This window comes from Haemaphysalis longicornis, unplaced genomic scaffold (assembly GCF_048455015.1).
Source record: "Haemaphysalis longicornis isolate Haplotype H1 unplaced genomic scaffold, Haemaphysalis longicornis Haplotype H1 scaffold_11, whole genome shotgun sequence".
Taxonomy (NCBI): Eukaryota; Metazoa; Arthropoda; class Arachnida; order Ixodida; family Ixodidae; genus Haemaphysalis; species Haemaphysalis longicornis.
In genome coordinates, this window is record NW_027526214.1 from 19,849,719 (window position 1) to 19,868,930 (window position 19,212).

Sequence of the window (19,212 nt, forward strand, 5' to 3'; positions counted from 1 at the left end):
TTTTTGTAGAGCATTTTACCACCTGTTGGTCTGCGGGACAGCATATTTCGTTATAAAGTACACAGTCATCAGCGTAGAGTTTGATTTTAACCAGGATGCCATCAACAATATCGTTAATAAAAATGAGAAAAAGAAGTGGTCCAGCACGAAGACCTGGGGAATGCCAGAGTCAAAAAGCTGGCTATTTGAGCACCAAATTGTTGAACAACAAATTGTTCACATTTTGTTAGATATGCAGAAGTGCAGTTAACTACTTGAGAATTATTGATTATTTTACCTATCTTATATAGAAATTGAGTTTGGAATACCTTGTCAAAGGCTTTCGAAAAGTCCACAAAAATAACGTCGGTCTGTGTCGTAATAGTTATTGATTTGGCAAAGTCCAGTACTGTTTCAACTAAGTGAGTGCTGGTCGAGTAACCTTTTTAAATCCATGCTGGCATTTTGTTAGAACGTTATAGTTGTCCAGAAAAGCACAGATGTGATTGTAAATGATATGTTCCAGAATCTTGCATACGGTACATGTTAATGAAATTGGACCATAGTTTTTAACGAACTTCTTATTTCTGGTCTTATGAACTGGTTTAACTCTAGCGCTTCCCCAGTCTCTTGTTATTTCTACTCGAAGGGAGGGCTTTGACCACGTGGACACATGATTTCAAAATGGTACAAACATATTGAGCCAGAAACAAGGGGAAAGGAAAAAAAAGGTAGTACAGTTCTGGGCGTGTAGGTTATCCATCTCAATATACAGCACGCCGTAAGCAAAGTGAGGCCCTCAGGAAGTATGTTTTCTTCAGCCACCACCCACAAACAGACAGCAATGTTACAAAAAGTACACAAAGAGAGAAGGGATTCTGTGCATCTCACTTTAGAGAAGCGAGAACAACCTGTCTCAAAAGGCAGAAGCGAGGACTCTTCAATCATTCCTATAAACGCTGCCGAACTCAAAAACCCAGCTATGTATCTCATAAATGATGTCATAAGTTTAACCACCCTTTCGTGCAGACCGGCAAGGTGCCCCGTCCTCAATAAAAATGTCTTGGATTTGCGAAGGGACGAGATAATAGCCACAAATGGCTTATTCAGACCGTTTAAGGTCGTCTGCTAGTTACTCGAAGGTCCTGCCCAAGAGGAAATCTTTGATGTTACTGTGGGATCTTTGTCTTATGTTGAGTTTTGAGACCTGGGAGAGGATCGCCGAATGATTCACCTTATCAAAGGCGCTCTTCAGGTCGACACCCAATATGGCTTTGTTGTCGTCGTTGTTGCCATCGATGATTTCGTGCTTCAACTGTATCATTGCATCTTGCGTGCCTCAGTGCTCTCTGAAATCGATGCTCACCGGGCAGAGCTCGTCCCGTTCTAGGTATTATTGCCACATTTTGAGGACGACATGTTCCAGTACCTTGCCTACGCCACACGTGAGAGAGATGGCCCGGAGGTTGTCCTTGTCAGGTGGCTCTTCATTCTTGGGAATAATTATGGTTCTGGTGTTCTTTCACGGCTTCGGCAGCTTCCTACTCTCCAGCATTTGTTGAAATATTCCGCCAGGCTTTCGATCGACTTCTCGTCCAGGGTCTTCAGCGCCTTAATCGTGACAAGATACTGGCCGGCCACCTACCGACCGACCGGCCACCGAAATGAAAAGCCGTGCGTTCCTACTCCACGTCGATGAGTCTATCAAGTTTTTAGTTGACTGTTCCGCCGTACGGTCCCTGTTCTTCAGTGTGTGTAGTTGGCAGATATTTCTCGCTTATAAATTTGATAACATTGTCGGTTCCGTGCCTTGAGACCTCCTGGTGGATGAGCTTGGCCATTCTATCTCGTTGCTGTCACTTTGTCTTGGTTTCGTCAAACAGATGTCGTGTCAGGTTCCATGTTTTCCCGCTATGCATCTCACCGTCGGCTACGGTGCTTATCTCGTTCCACTGCTGCACAAATAGCGTGCGGCAGTGTTCCTCAATTGCAGTGTTCAGCTTCACGACTTTGTTTTGTAGCTTGCGAATGAGACGCTGTTTTTTCAACCGGTTCAGTATCGACTGTTTAGATTTGATAAGATGAGGTGAGATAAGCTAAACCAGAGAGATATTTTCTTATGCATGATTTCAGAACGGGGTGTTTGCAGATACTAATGGCGGGCGCTGATCTCCCCAACACAGCATTGTCACCCCTGATTGGTTGTTCAAATTAATTGTAATGCCTTTGAGGCAAGGAATGCTCCTGCAACAATGTTAAGTATGGGCTCAAGTGAACAATCTGTCTTTGCTACCTAGACGCCATTATCATGTCTTTGGCCTATTCGCAGGCGCACATTCACTATTTAGGACTTTTATTATGCCCCTTGAAGAAAGCGGTTACAATTCTGAAACTGTGCGAGCGATTTTAAGTGAACAATCTACCACACAGTTGTATATATATATATATATATATATATATATATATATATATATATATATATATATATATATATACAGAAAGAAATGCCGGCAGTCTACAACGCCAAAGAAGGCATAGGGGAAGGTTAGACAATTTTTTACCGTTAGTGACGTTACATTATTATTAATTTTATTAATTACTTGAGAAAGAAAGAAAGAAAAACACGCGCCCAGAGTGGGGACCGAAACCACGCCTTTCGATTTGATCTCGAATGCCTTACCAATTCGGCTATCTGGGCGACTGTGTTCTGCTTCACTTTCTGGGGTATTTATATTTACTACAACTGTATCTGACGCTTGAGGGTGGTAGCCAGCGCCACTCAGACTACACGGGGAGAAGGGGACCTTCTTTTTCAACCCCCGGGGCGTGACGCTAACGTCTACAGCCTGTCATGAGCGGTCAACTGGCGGGAAACCCTCTTATGCTACCTTGGCATCAAAGCTGCCAGAACCGAGGCCCTCGCTAAGCTTTCGCGCGATAATAGGGTTTGGAAATGAGGGGCTCGTTAGGAAATACAGAAAGAAATGCCGGCAGTCTACAACGCCAAAGAAGGCATAGGGGATGGTTAGACAATTTTTTACCGTTAGTGACGTTACATTATTATTAATTTTATTAATTACGTGAAAAAGAAAGAAAGAAAAACACGCGCCCAGAGTGGGGACCGAACGCACGCCTTTCGATTAGATCTCGAATGCCTTACCAATTCGGCTATCTGGGCGACTGTGTTCTGCTTCACTTTCTGGGGTATTTATATTTACTACAACTGTATCTGACGCTTGAGGGTGGTAGCCAGCGCCACTCAGACTACACGGGGAGAAGGGGACCTTCTTTTTCAACCCCCGGGGCGTGACGCAAACGTCTACAGCCTCTCATGAGCGGTCAACTGGCGGGAAACCCTCTTATGCAACCTTGGCATCAAGGCTGCCAGAACCGAGGCCCTCGCTAAGCTTTCGCGCGATAATAGGGTTTGGAAATGAGGGGCTCGTTAGGAAATACAGAAAGAAATGCCGGCAGTCTACAACGCCAAAGAAGGCATAGGGGAAGTTTAGACAATTTTTTACCGTTAGTGACTTATATTTACATATATTTACAACCACACATGGAATGTGCGCTTCACGATAATGTCTCATGTACAACTATGCAGCATACATTCGACGACTGCTACATAAAAAACCCATTCAGGAACAAAACAAAACAAACAAAAAAACACACTTGCAGAACTACTGAAGCGTCTCCACAAAGTCTACGTAGCACTCAAGTGTTGTCACTGCACCAGTCTACACACAAACACACTAGCTCTACACGGTCCCCGTATCCATACGGAGGTCTTTAGTTCCTCGGTGGCTGGACCCGACGTTGAGGTACTGGGTGCTTCGACGCAGCCGGCGTTGAAGCTTGTAGCGTGGGCAGAGCTGGTGAAGCTTCGGACGGCGCTATTGAGCAGCGATCCTCGGGTCACTCAGGCGCCAAAGGTGGGTTTGCAGGTTCGGATGCAGCGTTAGGATGCGGATTAAACGCGGTTGATTGCGCAGGTACCTTAGATAACATCGAAGAGTTCCAAGTTCGTCCATCGTGAAGCCGGACTTTGATGGGCCTTGTTTGTGGACAACCTTCTGTGGGTGGCTAAACACGAGGTCACCCTTAGCAGATATTCCGGGTTTCTTAATTAGCACAAAATCACCAACTGACATTGTTGTCTTCTTCGCGGCCCTGCGACGGTCTGTGTACTCTTTGCTGTACCCTTGTTTGCTCTTCACGCGTTGGCGTAGACGACCGAGTTCTGAAGCAGGATCGCTGAAGAAGGCTGGTGATGGGTGGCCCACAACGTCAAGAGGTGTTCTCGGTAGCCGCCCGTGTAGGAGAACGGATGGTGCAACACCCGTAGTGGCATGTGGCGTGCAGCGATATATAGCCAAATAGTCTATTACCGCTTGACGAATCGGAGGCTGCTCAACATTGCAACCTGCACGAAATCCTTGAAGACATGGTTAAACCGCTCTACAAGTCCGTTCGCTTGAGGGTAGTAAATGAAAGAGTTCACGAAACGGATGGCGCGATCATTGGGAAACTTTGTGAACTCCGCAGAGGGGAACTGTGGCCTTTTGTCGCATACTATCACGTCCGTGTAACCCTCATGGGAGAACACCGAAAGCAAAAATTTTATGACGGTGCGGGATGACACTTCACTGCAGAATTGAACTTCTGGCCATTTTGAAAAGAAGTCGATGAGTGTAATGGCGTATCTGCAGTCGTGCGGTGCTCTCTGCAGTTGCCGACGATGTCAATGGCCAGCTTCTCCCATGGGCGTTCTGGCCATGGTACTGGCTGCAAAGGAGTAGCAGCAGTCTTCGCACTTTTGTCAGCCTGCTGAAATATTCTGCAGCTCTGGATGGAAAGTTCCACCTTTGTATCCATGCCTGGCCACCAGAACCTTTCTCTTAGTCGAGCTTTTGTCCGAACTATACCCGGGTGAGCTTCGTGGGCAGCAGCGATTACTTGCGGCGTGAGAGACAAAGGAACGACGATTCGTTCTACGCGCAAGAGCAAGTTGTCAACGACCGCCAATTCTCCCCGCACCAAGAAGAATGGCTGAAGTTCACTTGAGAGCGTCTTGTGTGCAGGCCAAGATGTGGCGACATAAGTCGCGACTTGCTGCAACTTGCAGTGTTCACGAAGGGCTTGTTGAAACTGCTCCTTGGTGAGGCAAGGTAATTCAACAAAGGACAAAACCTCCTCGAATGACTATCTTCCTGCGGAGACGGAACTGGAAGGCGAGAAAGGCCATCCGCTACCTGGTTTTCGGACGCTTTCCGATACTCTACAGTATAGTTGTAGCGAAGCAGCCGTTCCGACCAGCGTGCGATGCGAAGGGGGCGCGGCCAGTGCCTTGCGAAGAGAGTAGAGAGACCAAGGCCTGGTGATCTGTGCGCAACGTGAAATGCCGTCCCCACAAGTACGTAAGCCACTGCTCGCATGCCGAAACGCACACAAGCGCTTCACGCCCTCCCACTCCGTATTTCCTCTCCGCAGGTGAAAGTGTTCGCGAAGCAAAGGAAACAGTTCGCAACCTGTGGCCGCCGACCTGATGGAGAACAGCACCCAGTCCGCAGTCGGACGCATCAGTGGACACTACGACAGGAAGGGACGCATCGAACATCTGCAGAACTTGGCTGGACAAGAGCAGAAACTTTATTTGGGCGAAACTGGCATCTACCGCATCAGTCCAAATGAATGGTTGGTTCTTTCGGAGAAGAGCTCACATAGGTTGTACCACATCAGCAACACTGGGAACAAACTTGGCGTAATACTCGACCAGACCAACAAAAGAACGGAGACTAGTAGCATCAGTTGGCGCAGGAGTATTTAAATTGGAAGCATTTTTTTCTGGCAGTGGAGAAATGTCTTGCGCTGTGATCTTGTGTCCCAAGAAGGAAAGTTCTTGTACGCCAAATACGCACTTGTCGTTTAACTTGAGCCCGGCTTCCTTAATGCGCCGTAGTGCAGCGATCATGTTGGTCAAGTGTTCCTGTTCATTTTTCCCAAACACAATGATGTCATCAATATAGAAGAGAACACCAGAGCATCCTTGAAGGATTTTTGACATCATTTGTTGAAATGCAGCGGGAGCGGACGCCAACCCGAAGCACACGCGTTGAAAGCAAAAGAGACCATCGTGAGTAATGAAAGCGGTCAAATCACGGCTTCCAAGATAGAAAAAAACTTGGTGGTAGGCTGATTCGAGGTCAAGCTTCGAAAAATGAGTTGCCCCAACTAGACTGTGGAGAAGTTATTCGGTGTGTGGAAGAGAAAAGCTAACCGTCACTACGGCCTTATTAGGCTCCCGTAAGTCGACACAAACACGAATGCCTCCATCCTTTTTTTGAACAACAACATTTGGAGAGACCCATTCTGAAGCATTAATGCGCTCTACCCAGGTAGCACAGAAAACGTGACCAGCCTCTGGCTTATTTTTGGACGATGCTTCGCCTGTTTGGTCATTGGCAATGTTTGCAGTGACAGAGAACTTATGTTCTTTTGCATGTATTTGGTCACGGATTACTTGTTGTCTGTTCGGCCAGCCAAGGTCTGTACACCAAAGGCAAACATCTGGCCACAGAGAACATGTTCTTTCATTGGTCACCACACGTCCGACGACGAAGAGCACGCGTCCGGCCACAGATTAATTCTTTCCTTTTTGGCCAGCTGAGGTCGGAAGAAGAACTGCAAGCGACTGGCCACGGGGGCCGCGTTGTCTGTTTGGCCAATTTAGGTCCCCAGATGAACGGCAAGCTTCTGCCCACGCAGTACACGCTTTCTCCATGGCCACTATACGTCTGATGACGAACAAAGGGTGTCTGGCCACGCATTAATCGTTTCCCATTTGGCCAGCGGAAGGCGGAACACTAACGGCAACAGTGTGGCAACGAAATACTTCTTTCCTGTTTGGCCAACAAAGGTCCTAAGACGAACGACAAGCATCTGGACGCAGAATACTCGTTTTCTCTGTGGCTACCCATGTAGAAAAGATCTCCGGACAGAGAATTTCGTGTATGTACGTGACGACCTCTGGAAGGAGGGGTCGCGGTGGACGGGAAATACAATGGTGCGGGAAAACGAGCCGCTTGTCCGCGGGGACTCTATGAGATGGAGTAGCGTGGTATGTAGCTTCGCGAGGTACTGGCGGTGGCAGTAACCTCTACGGCGATTCTGCCTTTCTGTGAGTCAGCTAATGAAGGCCTTTGTAGGCAGAAAAATCTCTCCTTTAGTTTATAAGCTCTGATAAAGCAGGTAGGGCTGCTGACATGAGACTTGCTTTAACTTAAATGTTAGTGTGTGGGACGCTGAATTCAACTTCAAACATTTTTTTCGCGCCGAAGCTGGCTTAAACAAAAGGTTTACCTCAATGCTACATTTAAATCACACGAGGGTATTAAGTTAGCGCCGCAAAGTCGACGTCAAGCCATTCTTTTAAAATAAACGAAAAAAACGGCAGCTGTTGCAGTTGATCTAACTAGCATTCGTGTGGTGTTTGGAAGCACTGCGCCACTCTGGTTACTTTAGGCGTGATACCCATGAATAAAAGCAAAAACAGGCAATGAGCATGTAGACAAGTCATCAATTTTCTTTTTCCCAGCCTACCAAGCACATGCACATGCTCCTAGCATACAGCTAAGTGCCCGTGATACACGTGGCGCTACTTATCTACATCGCCCTTTCATTTCAGACATGTGCTGTGTTAATAAATATTAATAAATTTGCGTCGTAATAACAACATACCCCTTAGCCCTGATATGCATGACTACATACTTCCCTGTATCACAATGTCTTGTGACCCACTTCTTCGCCGAAAACACGATGTTTCGTCATTGGTGAGTGGAACATTCTTGACGCTTCATTTCGGTTATATTTACTATAGAGTTCAATACCTGGACAAAAAAAAGCACCCTTCGAGGATTCGAAATATGTATTTTACGATAGCTACAGGCTATGCTGAGGTTTTACGCTCTAATGTATATTTATATAAAAACGCGAATGCTCTGAAACGACGTGTTAATCATCAAAAGTTGTGGGAACCACGGAAGTTGCGAAGCCCTATATTTCTGGAACCGAGGGCATAAGAATTCTCCTGACATGCACAGAGGATAATACAAGCGTTACGAGGTTGCACGCAGGTGGTTGAATCCAAGCTATGCATACGACGATTGTGAATACCTTAATAGTACGAAATCACGTGCTGGGCGCGTCCTGAATTTGGAAATAATGTATTTCATGGTTGTGATGAAATGCGTATGCGTGTTATAACATAGAGAGTTAAAGTAATGTTACGAGCTGTTTCCCTACAACATCATAGCATGCTTTCAATTATCGCTTTAATAGGCTTGTCCATGTCCGTACCACAAACATATTCTCACACAGGCAACGTAAGTATCACAGCTTTTTTTTTCAAAGTAGCGAAGCTAGTGCATTTGAGCGCTTTCTTCATGATTTTGAGTTCCGCCACTTTTACGCAGCCGAGGTGATCAATCTGTCTCCAGAAAGAATTATTACGAGAGCATTACGAAGAATTACTTCCGTACAATTTTCTTGTGCGGCTATCAGTTGGCCAAGTACTCCAATAGTATATTCAATTTTATCAGCGACAAGCCATCTATACAGTGAACAAGACACCAGTGGAGGTTACTGGTGACACTGCTGAAGAAAGACCCGGCATGAGGTCGCGTCTTGCCTAAGCACAAAAATGTTTGCCCCTACGCATCCGTCACACCCATCAGGTTTCTCCCACATGCGCTCTACTCTTGCACCGGTCTCTTCCTATTTTTTCACGAACATTTCCGGTCTTTCTTACCTTTGTGGTTACTAAAACGCTTTTGAGCTTCTACTTTGGATTTTTCCTTACTCGAAAGATAGAAAAAAGAAGCGCAGGTTCTGTGCGGGACTATTCGCTTGTTTAAAAACTTTAGCAGGAAATGATACTCTACTGTCACCTGCCGCGGTGGCTCAGTGCTTAAGGCGTTGCGCTGCTCAGCACGAGGTCATGGGTTCGATTCCCGCCCACGGCCGCCGCTTTTCTGATGGGACGGAAAAGCAAAAATGCCCGTGTGTACGACATTTTGGCGCAGGTTAAAGATCCCAAGGTGGTCAAATTTATTCCGGAGCCCTCCACTACTGCGCGCCTCACCGCCTGCGCTGTGTCGGCGCGTTAAACCCTACAATCAATAAATCGGAAGTCTTCTGTCGGCTCAAACGTCAGACAGAGTGCAACTGAAAAAAAGAGGAGGGGTCGGAGAGGGAGGATAAGGGCCCTTAGCGAAAAGTATTACGTTTGAAATACCTACCAGTATGCTTGAAGTGCACTTCAAATATGCCTTGTATTTGTACATGTATTTCAAGTGCATTAAAAATTGCATTTTCTGAATTTTTAGTAATTATTGAAAATACAATGTTAAAAAAGCGGTAAAAATACAGTGCTTTTAAGTACCCTACAAATACATTAGGAATGTACTGAGCCTCATGAATGCGCGCTTAAGGCATTCAGAATATATTGAAAATGTATTTCTTCCCGCCAAACAATCTAGGTCCAAATGCACTGTATTTAGAGCAGCACTTTGAGTATACTTAAAGTGTGCTGAAGCATAGAAGTATACTCCGAATATATACGAAATATATTTCAAATGCATTGTACGTTTGTGAAACGAACATGGTAGAGTAGAGATGCACCCTCAATGCAGGAAAAATGTTTTTGAAAATACATTTTAATGTATTAAAAAGCTTTGCCGAAATACATTTCGAGTACACTAGAGGCGCTGCTTCAGTTGCTGAATCGTAAGATTCACGTAAAGCATATCTTAAGTGTCGGATAAAATACATCTCAAATGAATAAACGTACTGAGAATTTCTCCTCGATGTCTACTAAAAAAAGAAACTGAGGGAGATACTTTCACTTACTGCGCTGTTTAAGGCGGGCATACTTATACGCTCTCTGTATCAGAGAGAAACTCGGCGTACACATATGTAGGCGGCGGTGTTCTAAAGTAATTGGCAAAGTAAAAACATCTAATTCAACGTGTATATATATGTACGAAGACACTTGCACTTTGCCAGCGTTGTCACGACAGTATCGCTGTGGAGGCTTTGAAAATTTTCTTTTTCTGAAAAATATCAACCTTAGATGGACAACGGTGGCTATGCTTGCGAGGGCGAGCAGCTCGGCGCCTCTCACTGCCGCTCACCACCTCCTCCTTTGTGCCCGGTACCTGCGGGCAGCGGCGCACCCTCCTTCACGTTTCGTCTGCCCTCGCAGCGTTATTTTTGCCTGTCTTGTGGTGTTCCAAGTTTTCGGACTGCTCAACGCGCGGTCGTCGTGCGGACGAAGCCTCTGCTTCGACGGCGCGTTGCAGAGGCGTTCTTATTAGGATTGCGGTCAAGCGAAGGTAAGCACGATTTACCAGCGATTTGCGCGTACGGTGTAGCACAACCATTAATCGATGTATGTTTGCATTGCAATCAAAGTGTGTTAACGCCTTTTTTGAAATCCGCACGTGGTTGTTAAGCTTACCTTTACCTGCGAGCAAGATTTCCTTCCGTAACTACTCCGTGCAAGGGATTGTACTCACAAATCAACGACAGCAAGAAGACGTAAAAAATGATTTTAGTGCTACCCTTTTTGCTCCTAAATTTTAGCTCGGGTCTTGCTGAGTGGCCGGGGGACTGTTGCTACGAGTTCTTCTGTAGATAGAGTTATTCCATTGTGAGTTTATTTAGGACTAACACTTGCAGTAAACACATAACAGCCAGGAACGTTTTAAACAAAGCAGGTTCACAGAAAGTCCGCCGTCCATTTTTAGGCGTTTGAGAAATTTGCGAAGTGTATTCATGCTGAGCACGAGGTCACGGGTTCGATTTCCGGCCGTGGCGGCCGCTTTTCTGATGGAGGCGAAAAGAAAAACACCCTTGTGTACAAGATTTCGACGCACATTGAAGACACCCAGGTGGTCGAAATTAATCCGGAGCCTTCCGTCGGCGCGTTAAACCGTACAAACAGAGTGTGAAAGAGGAAAAGGTTCCCCGCCTGCACTACATAAGTATCGCACCCTACAAACAATCAAATCAGTGTATTCTGGGACGCAGCTTTTTTTTTCTGTTCGCAGCAGCCGCTCACAGCGGCGATTGTTGACAGCAGCCACCGTACGGGAAAGGAACCCACTTTGTGGCATACATGCGTCCGATTAATGCGCATGCCCGGGACATACAGCGAGAAGCCAGGGAAGCCTCCGCGATTTTTGTCCGTCGCATGTCGCCCTTCTGTCAACTAAAGCAATGAAAGAGTTTGTGCTGTCTGTTTTTTAGTCACCAAAAGTGTTAAAAGCCACACACGTATCTTCGGTGCAAGCGGCTGTAGCGAACTAAGTGCTTCATGCCCAGGGACTTAAACTGATGTGTCCATCTAAGACAAACTGTATGAGTCGCCGCTAAGTTACAATCAGTTTCCAGTCCCAGACCCAAGAACCAGCCAAGGAAGGACGGAGAAGAAAGGGGGGATGCGAGGGGGGCAACCAGTTCCCCGCACGATACCCCTCGGTTCCCAGAACGGGTCCCCCGGCCGGGTTTGTCTCTTTTTGTTCCTTTGATCGCTCCTCCAAAAGTTCATGAAACGTCAGAACGTTCCGACATTCCTCTTTTGTGTTTCCTAGCAACTTTCCCCTCCTTGCTGTATTCATTTTGTAGCGCATTCACGAACACGTGTGCGCGTTTCGAGGGGCCCTTAGGCCGCTCGTGGTCGATTGAGAATTTCAAATATGTGCCAAAGGCACCGCAAAACAACAAGTCTAGAGCGGGTGTGCGTGGGCTGCTTGGCAGTTGTGTGTGTTTAGCAGCCCCAATTGCTCATTTGCGTCTAAAGTATGTACTTAAACGAGTTTCTTTTAGGTGTCTCGAGTATTTATGAAGCCACTACTTTTTACATAATGTTCCCTGACGCTAACAGGTGTTTGTCTGTTTTTTGTATGTAAACGACGCGAGCATTTACAATTATTTTCCGCATCACTCCCTAATAATTGATTACGTTGTCTGTGTACAGCAAAAAGTATAAAATTACCGGTTATGTGCGACGGGGAGCAAAAAATTACATATGTGAGTAAGCAAAAATACACTTTTTCTTGCTTTGCTTGTTTTAATCGCTTCGGTTAGGTGCCTACCATTTCATAGCTTGTAATTTTATGGACGGCTTGAAAGTTTTCTTTATTTTGCAAAATAAACTTACTTTTCCGTTCCTTTGAAGGCATTGTGGAGTGCTTACGCCAATCTAATGACTTTTATGGTAAGTTTTCTACTACAATCCTGCACATGCATTTTTAAACTGTTTTGCTGCGCACTATTTTTTAGCACGTAATCTCCGAAGAAGTTGACACCGAAATACGGAATACATAACAATATTTATAGTTAACAAGATTACTATTTATTATATTTTACAAGCGTCCTGTGAGGTCACAGACCAGTTTTGTCCAAGTTAATTAAAAAAACTAGAATGGCAACCATTTCAAGTTAACTCAAGCGCCTAAGAAAGAGAAGCAGCGTAACGCTATGAACTCTGTTGCATGTTTGGTAACGTTTTTTGCTAATTTTTATGCCGTGACAATCTCCATACATAAGCCTCCTTCCAACCACCATCCTTTTTTATAATGGTATTGAAGATACAATGTCTCTACCGCATGACGATATAAACTATGCTTAACATTACTTAAATAGCCTTACGTCCTTCAAAAGGGCATTTTTTTCATGACAGTTTTTTTTCTTCTTTGAAGGGGAAACTAAAAAATTCATGGTCACGAGGAACGTTGGTACGGCGGAAGAAAAGGCCTGATTGATTTGACATTTATTTGCCTCTAAAAAAGAAGTGTTTCCCTAATATTTCCCAAGTTTTCTTTTCTTTTTACTGCAAGTGCTGGTGAAATTTTCCGCGTGGAGAATCCGAAGTACGAGGACTCTGATGCACAACGCTTCATCTGTGCTGGATACCGAGGTGCCTGAAAATCATTCATTCCTGCTGCTTAGTAATAGCGAAATTGGCCACTTTGATTAGGTGTACAATAAACAACTTTCAAACAGCCAATCTGTGCTCATACATGCTGTTCTTTTCAGTGATTTGCTGGCCCGCAATCAGAGCATGGCCGGTTTACATTTTCACAATGGAGCATATCTTGAGGCTAGAGCCTATTAAACGTTTCGAATCCACAACATGAAATTTTCTAGTTGAACGTTAACATTTCCCCCAAAAACACATTGCAAGGCATCTCTCAATCAATTCATGATTTTATTTTCTATACACTAGTAACACATTTTGAGTATATTTGAAACAGTATTTTCTGTGCATTTAAAATGCATTACTAATGCATTTTGGACGTATTTAAAATTACATTTTCGAGCATTTTTTATGAAAATAAATTCATTAAGTATATATTTTTGATGTTATTCCAAGGTTAACGGCCTGGTGTAGTATAGGGCATGCATGGCAGCAGCCTTGGGCGGGCTTCCTCTGGCCTGCAGAGAATATTCTGAAGCAGGCCAATGGTAGGCCTTACATGCTCGGCCAATGTTAGGCCATACATGCTCGGCCAATGGTATGCCATACATGCTCGGCCAATGCTAGGCCATAAGTGCTTGGCCAATAAGTGGCCAGACTTCTTTGGCCAATGGTCGGTCAGCCAATGGTATTAACGGCCATAGTAGATTGGCTAATGAATGACAGCCAAGCTCCAGCCTTACACGGCCAAGGACCATTTTGGACTGAGGGCCGAACACTTTGGCCGGGAGGAAAAGGGCTGCCCAATGTTATTTGGGCAAAGATTGGCCGCACATGCTAGTGCTGCCTGGGTATCACATCCAACTGCTCGAGCCGACGAAGTTCTCATACCGGATCTCGGAGTGAAAGGGGAAGGCGGCGACATTTTGCTACAATACACGGAACTGAGAGCCCAACTTTGACACGATGCACAAAACCCTTGGCTACGCCGAGGCTGGAGTCGAAAAGGCACGCAAACTCATTTCAAAACTCTGCTGGAAGGCATGCAGTTGAAACTATTTCCTGGCCTGGGGCTTGTACGTTGGTAGCACTGATAGTTGACGCGGTAGTCTCAAGGCAGCGGAGGGACGAGCCGTCAATCTGGAGCTGAAGGGCCGTAATGGCGTCAATACCTAGCAGCATTCTGCCTTGCGAAACAACGTAGAACAGAATGGACGCTTCGCGTTCCTTGTATGCGACCTTCGATAAAAAGCATCCTCGCACTTGGATAGGCTGTTTCGAGTAATCTAGCAGCTTCACACGGTGCGCGAGCAGCACCGCATGCCCGCCAAAATGCCTATCGAAAAAATCACCCGCCAGAATGGAAACCGAGGAGCCCGAGTCGATAAGAAATGCTAACGGCTAATGCCCAACTGTTACCTCAATGTGAATTCCGGCGCGGCTGGATGAGGTCACCGACAGAATGCTCATAGCTTCGTCGGGCAAATTCTGGTAGCTAAGCTCATGAACACGAACGCCCTGTTGCTTCTTTTTGCATACAGAACTAAAGTGCCCAATGAGAACACAAATATAGCAACGCTGACCGTTCGCTGGGCAGCGGAATGACGCGGCATGGTGCTGGCGCGAACCACACCGGTACCTGTAAGAGGAAGAGGTGGGTGTGCGCGTACAGGAAGCAGGATGGTGGGTGTCGGGATGCGGGCGCGTTTCGGTACGAGGTGCAGGCAGAGGCGTGTCGCTACGCGAAGGACGGGGGCAGTGTTCATTTCGACTGCGGTCGTGCGGCGTTGAGCGAGAGCTTCTTGATATACGCTGCACGGTGGCTGAAGCAATTTCTCGAAGGTCCTCACTAGCCTGTTTGATTTGTGACGCTAATTGTATTGCTCGGAAGAACGAGAGTGTGGAGCCCTCAAGAAGAAGGTGTTCGCGATGGTGCTGGGACAAGACCCCTTCCACAAACTGGTCACGAAGCGAGCCTTCAGGGGAAGCAAAAGAACATGCAGCGGCGAGCGCACGTAGTGCGGCAACGTACTCCTGGACAGACTCCCCTGGGTGCTGAATGCGACGGCGAAAGCGGTGCCTTTCTACGACGACATTGCTTGAGCTTGTGAAATGTTCCGTTAAAGTCGCTACAGCTTCGTCGTAAACAGAAGGCTGAACGCCGGCGGCCTTGCTAGCTTCAGTAAGTTTTTTGTCGGCGGTTGACTCGGAAGATTGAATGCGGTGGTCTTGCTAGCTACAGTTAGTTTGCCTTCGGCGGTTGACTCACTGGTCTGAGAGGCATCCGTTGGAAGCGGTAGACTGGAGAAGACACGTTGACCCTCAACGCCGAGGCTGTGTAACAGCAGGGCCTTGCGACGTTCGGGCGGAAATTTGGACGCTCCGGATGCCAGTAGGTAGTTTTCGAAAAGTTGGTGCCATTGCGTCCACGGAGTAGGAGGGCGGCCGGGCTCAGGCAGGAAGGGGGCGGCGGAGCAAGCCCGAAGCAGCTCATGGCGTCGAAAAGGTGCAGGCTTGGTTACGCCCCCCGAAAAAGACGCATCCTCGTCGCCATTGTTCTATCGCGGCGGAAGGCGCAGAATAACGTCGAAGCGACCACTGTCGTCGACGATCACCAACCAAAAACTGAACTTTTATTCAGAGGTATGCATAAATATACAGAAGTCACCTGGTCGCAAGTAAAGACAACATAAATCGAATCGAAACCGAAACTGAAACACTACAGATATATGTTCTAGGAGCGTGAGACGCTACGTGCCCGGTGTTCCGCGCGTGAGGGTGACTGTTGATATTGAGTGCGCTGCGACCACCGTGGGCGAACTGCCCGTCAAGCCGGCACATGAGCAAAAGGACCTGGTAGCACAGAAAAGCGGCTCTCGTGTGAGACATCGGGATAGTTTGCCCCGAGGCACACGCGAGAGCACTTGTGGGATTGATGGGGGGCGGTGAGCCATAACCATGACACCGGGACAGCGAAGAGGAACCAGCGTCAACGGTGGACGGTTTTTAGCCTACTTCGGCACAAGTGACTGCAGAGATTGTCGAGACTAAACCACGTTGCTGTAACGTTTTCGACAAGCAGGACTTGAACTGCCGCAATGTTTTCATTACGCGCTTTACATGCATGCTTGCTGTACTATGGTAACAGTGCATCCTAAGTTGCTTTCGTTGTGGTTTCCGTCTTAGTTAGCCCGGAATTAACCGTTGATGTCATGTCATGCAGATCGTCGTTACTTTGTCACTGAGGTTCGGGCTCGCGAACCATATACGTTCGAAGGGGTTCCTTTAATGTATGTAAGTAAATATATTTGTAATAATTAAAATTACTACGAAATACACATTTCTTGCGACCTTTCGTCTTCTCTTCAGTTTTTTTCAAGTGGAGTACAAGGGTTTAATACAGGGCAAATAAGTGCTCGTAGGGTCGCTGTGACCACGTGGACACATGAGTTCAAAACGGTACAAAAAGATATAGCAACAAACAAGGGGAAAGTGAAAAAACGTAGTACAGGACTGGGCTCGAAGGTTACCCATCTCAATATACAACACGCCGTAAGCAAAAGCGACGCCCTCAGGAAGTATGTTCACTTCAGCCACCTTCCACAAACGCCGAGTCATCTTACAAAAAGTACACTAAGAGGTTAGGGGTTCTGTGCATCTCACTTTAAAGAAGCGAGAACAACCTGTCGCAAATGGCAGAAGCGCTAAATCTCCAATCATTCCTATAAACACTGCCGAGCGCAAAAACCCAGCTATGTCTCTCATAGAAGGCGACAAAAGTTCAGCCACCCAGGCGTGCAGACTGGCGAGTTGCCCCGTCCTCAAAGCAAAATGTCGCCAATTCCCGAAGCGACCACATAATACCCACAAATGGCTTATCCCCAGCTCGCGTTCCTGGAACAAAGCGAACAATGACGAAGAAAAGAGCGCAGGTCAGACGAGCCCACTGAGAAATGACATACAAAAGAGAAAATAAATTAAGAACAGATAGCCCATAGACAAAATAGCGGTTCAACGTGCCCCCGGATCAATATGTAAAATGAATAGAAATAACAAATTTGTACCTTATTTTGAGTATTGGTGCTTGTGCCAAGGGCTTGCACATTATGAGAACAAACTCACGCGCGTAAGAGAAAAATATGGTTGTTGACCTAGGAAACAAAGGACACTGCTTACCCTGCCATCGATGACTGTATGAATTCGCTCACAGCGTAACTTAAACAAACTGACAAACTGGGAGAACAAACAAAGAATGTATGTGTGTAAAATAATTTAAAAGACTAACCAGATTTGTGAAAAATGCTACGTACACTTGCGAGGATACAACTTGCGAGGATACAAAGCAATGAAATATATTTTAAAAAATTCCTTTTAATGCTTGGAAGTGGAATGATGTGTTACTGCGAATAATGGTGCAAAATAAGTAATAAAGCATAATCAAAAGTATCCTGTTGACCACACTAAACCATGCAGGGCTCCAGAAGTTGTAGGATGCGCTAGTGTCCGCTCTGGTGTCTATGCTTGAAAGCATGACAGTATAGCCGCAGACTCACTGACACCCCTCGAGAGAGTTTTTTTATCTGTGGATCAGATTTGATTGGCTGCTTTGCTTTTGTATAGGATTTTAAGTTATGACTGTGGCTCTAAATGGGTGGAAGGAATGTTTCAGAAAGTTGATGTGTTCGGAAAGGGGCAGAATACGTTTTGTTTTTGCATCGGATCAGTGATTACTGTAGCGAGTTCCAAGAAATTTTCAGCATGACAAAGGCACTTCTTTCCGGCAGAAGCTTGTTCGAGGATGTAAACTACATTAGCAGTGTTAAAATAAAGTTGCCCGGATCTGAGCAGTCGTTGTTGGTCTCATCATAATACGCAGCTTGCACTAAGGTTTTCCGCATGGGGTGGAACCAGGGAAACTAATTTCTTTTGAACGAGAAAATATTACAATGTTCATACTTTTTCTTGCCCGGTGATACACCACGCGTGGAGGTCTGGAAGATGTGTTGCATTTTTTTGGTCTGGAGAAAGATGAAGAGGTGCCTCCTTACCAATTCAGTGACGTTTCGGCCTGATACCGAATATGCCAAAATCACATTTGTTTGTAACCACAAAGTTGAGGTTTTAGTGGGCTAAGAAGTCTAGAGCGGTCCTCTTCTTATGCCTTTCTAAATAATCATCAGTGAGTGATAGTAGATATTTTTATAGTACGAGCGGAATGCGCAGCTCATAACAATTTACGGGAACTCGTTTTAATTAGAGCGTAGAAAGCGTAGGGAAGCGTGGGGCTTGGCTGTTGCAAATACGGTTTTGCAGTGTCTCACAATGCTGCGGTAAAAAAAGTATTAGTGTCAGTTTGTGAATTTTCTTTACACCGACTTAGCCAGTTTCTCTTCATCAGTTGTTATCTGCACGTTAAGAAAATATATTGTAGAAGCTGAATACTCAAGTGAGAATAACATATCACTGTGAGCATTATTAAAATCGGATATGACTGTACTCACGGTGTCCTCATCATGGGACCGATCCAATAAATTGTCATCGATGTATCATTTGTAAAAATAATAATTTTAAAGGAAAGTTTAAAAGAATCTGTCTGATGGGTGCTCGTGAATATGTTCCCATTGTTTGGGCCTACGTTTGTTCTAATAGATGTGCCACTTGGACGTACGGCTGGACATAGAAATACAAATTGTTTATTTTAAGTAATAAAGCTAATACTTTGCTCAAAATGTGGCTCTGAACAGGTTTGTGGCATTCTGAATTTTTTTAAGCTCATATATATATATATATACATATATATTTATATATATATATTTATTTATAGGGAACGAGGGGGCTTTGAAGGTGGTTACCAGATAGAAATAATACTGTGAAGAAGGTAGCCGCCTCAAACCTCTGCTACGTTTCGAAAGGACTCCTTTTAGTTCGCCCGGCACCGCGGCCGGCATTCCAGACTGAATCAGTCCCCCCTGCTAACCCCTAACCTCTCGTAGTTTTGTCTCTTTCTCTCGTGCGGGGTTCTCTCCCATTCACTACACCTCCAATTCTCTCTCACTAATTCGCTCCTTGCAAACGACCGTTGAACCAATTTGCTGTCCTGGTTTGCGCCCCGCTCTTAACAACCTCCAACGTCTCTGTCAAGCTCAATCTTTATCTATAAAACAGTGTTCCAGAGATGAACCCTGATGCCTTGAAAAAGACAAGTCTTCTTGTTGAAATGTTGGCAGAGGTCTTGGGGCGCTACCTTCTCCAAA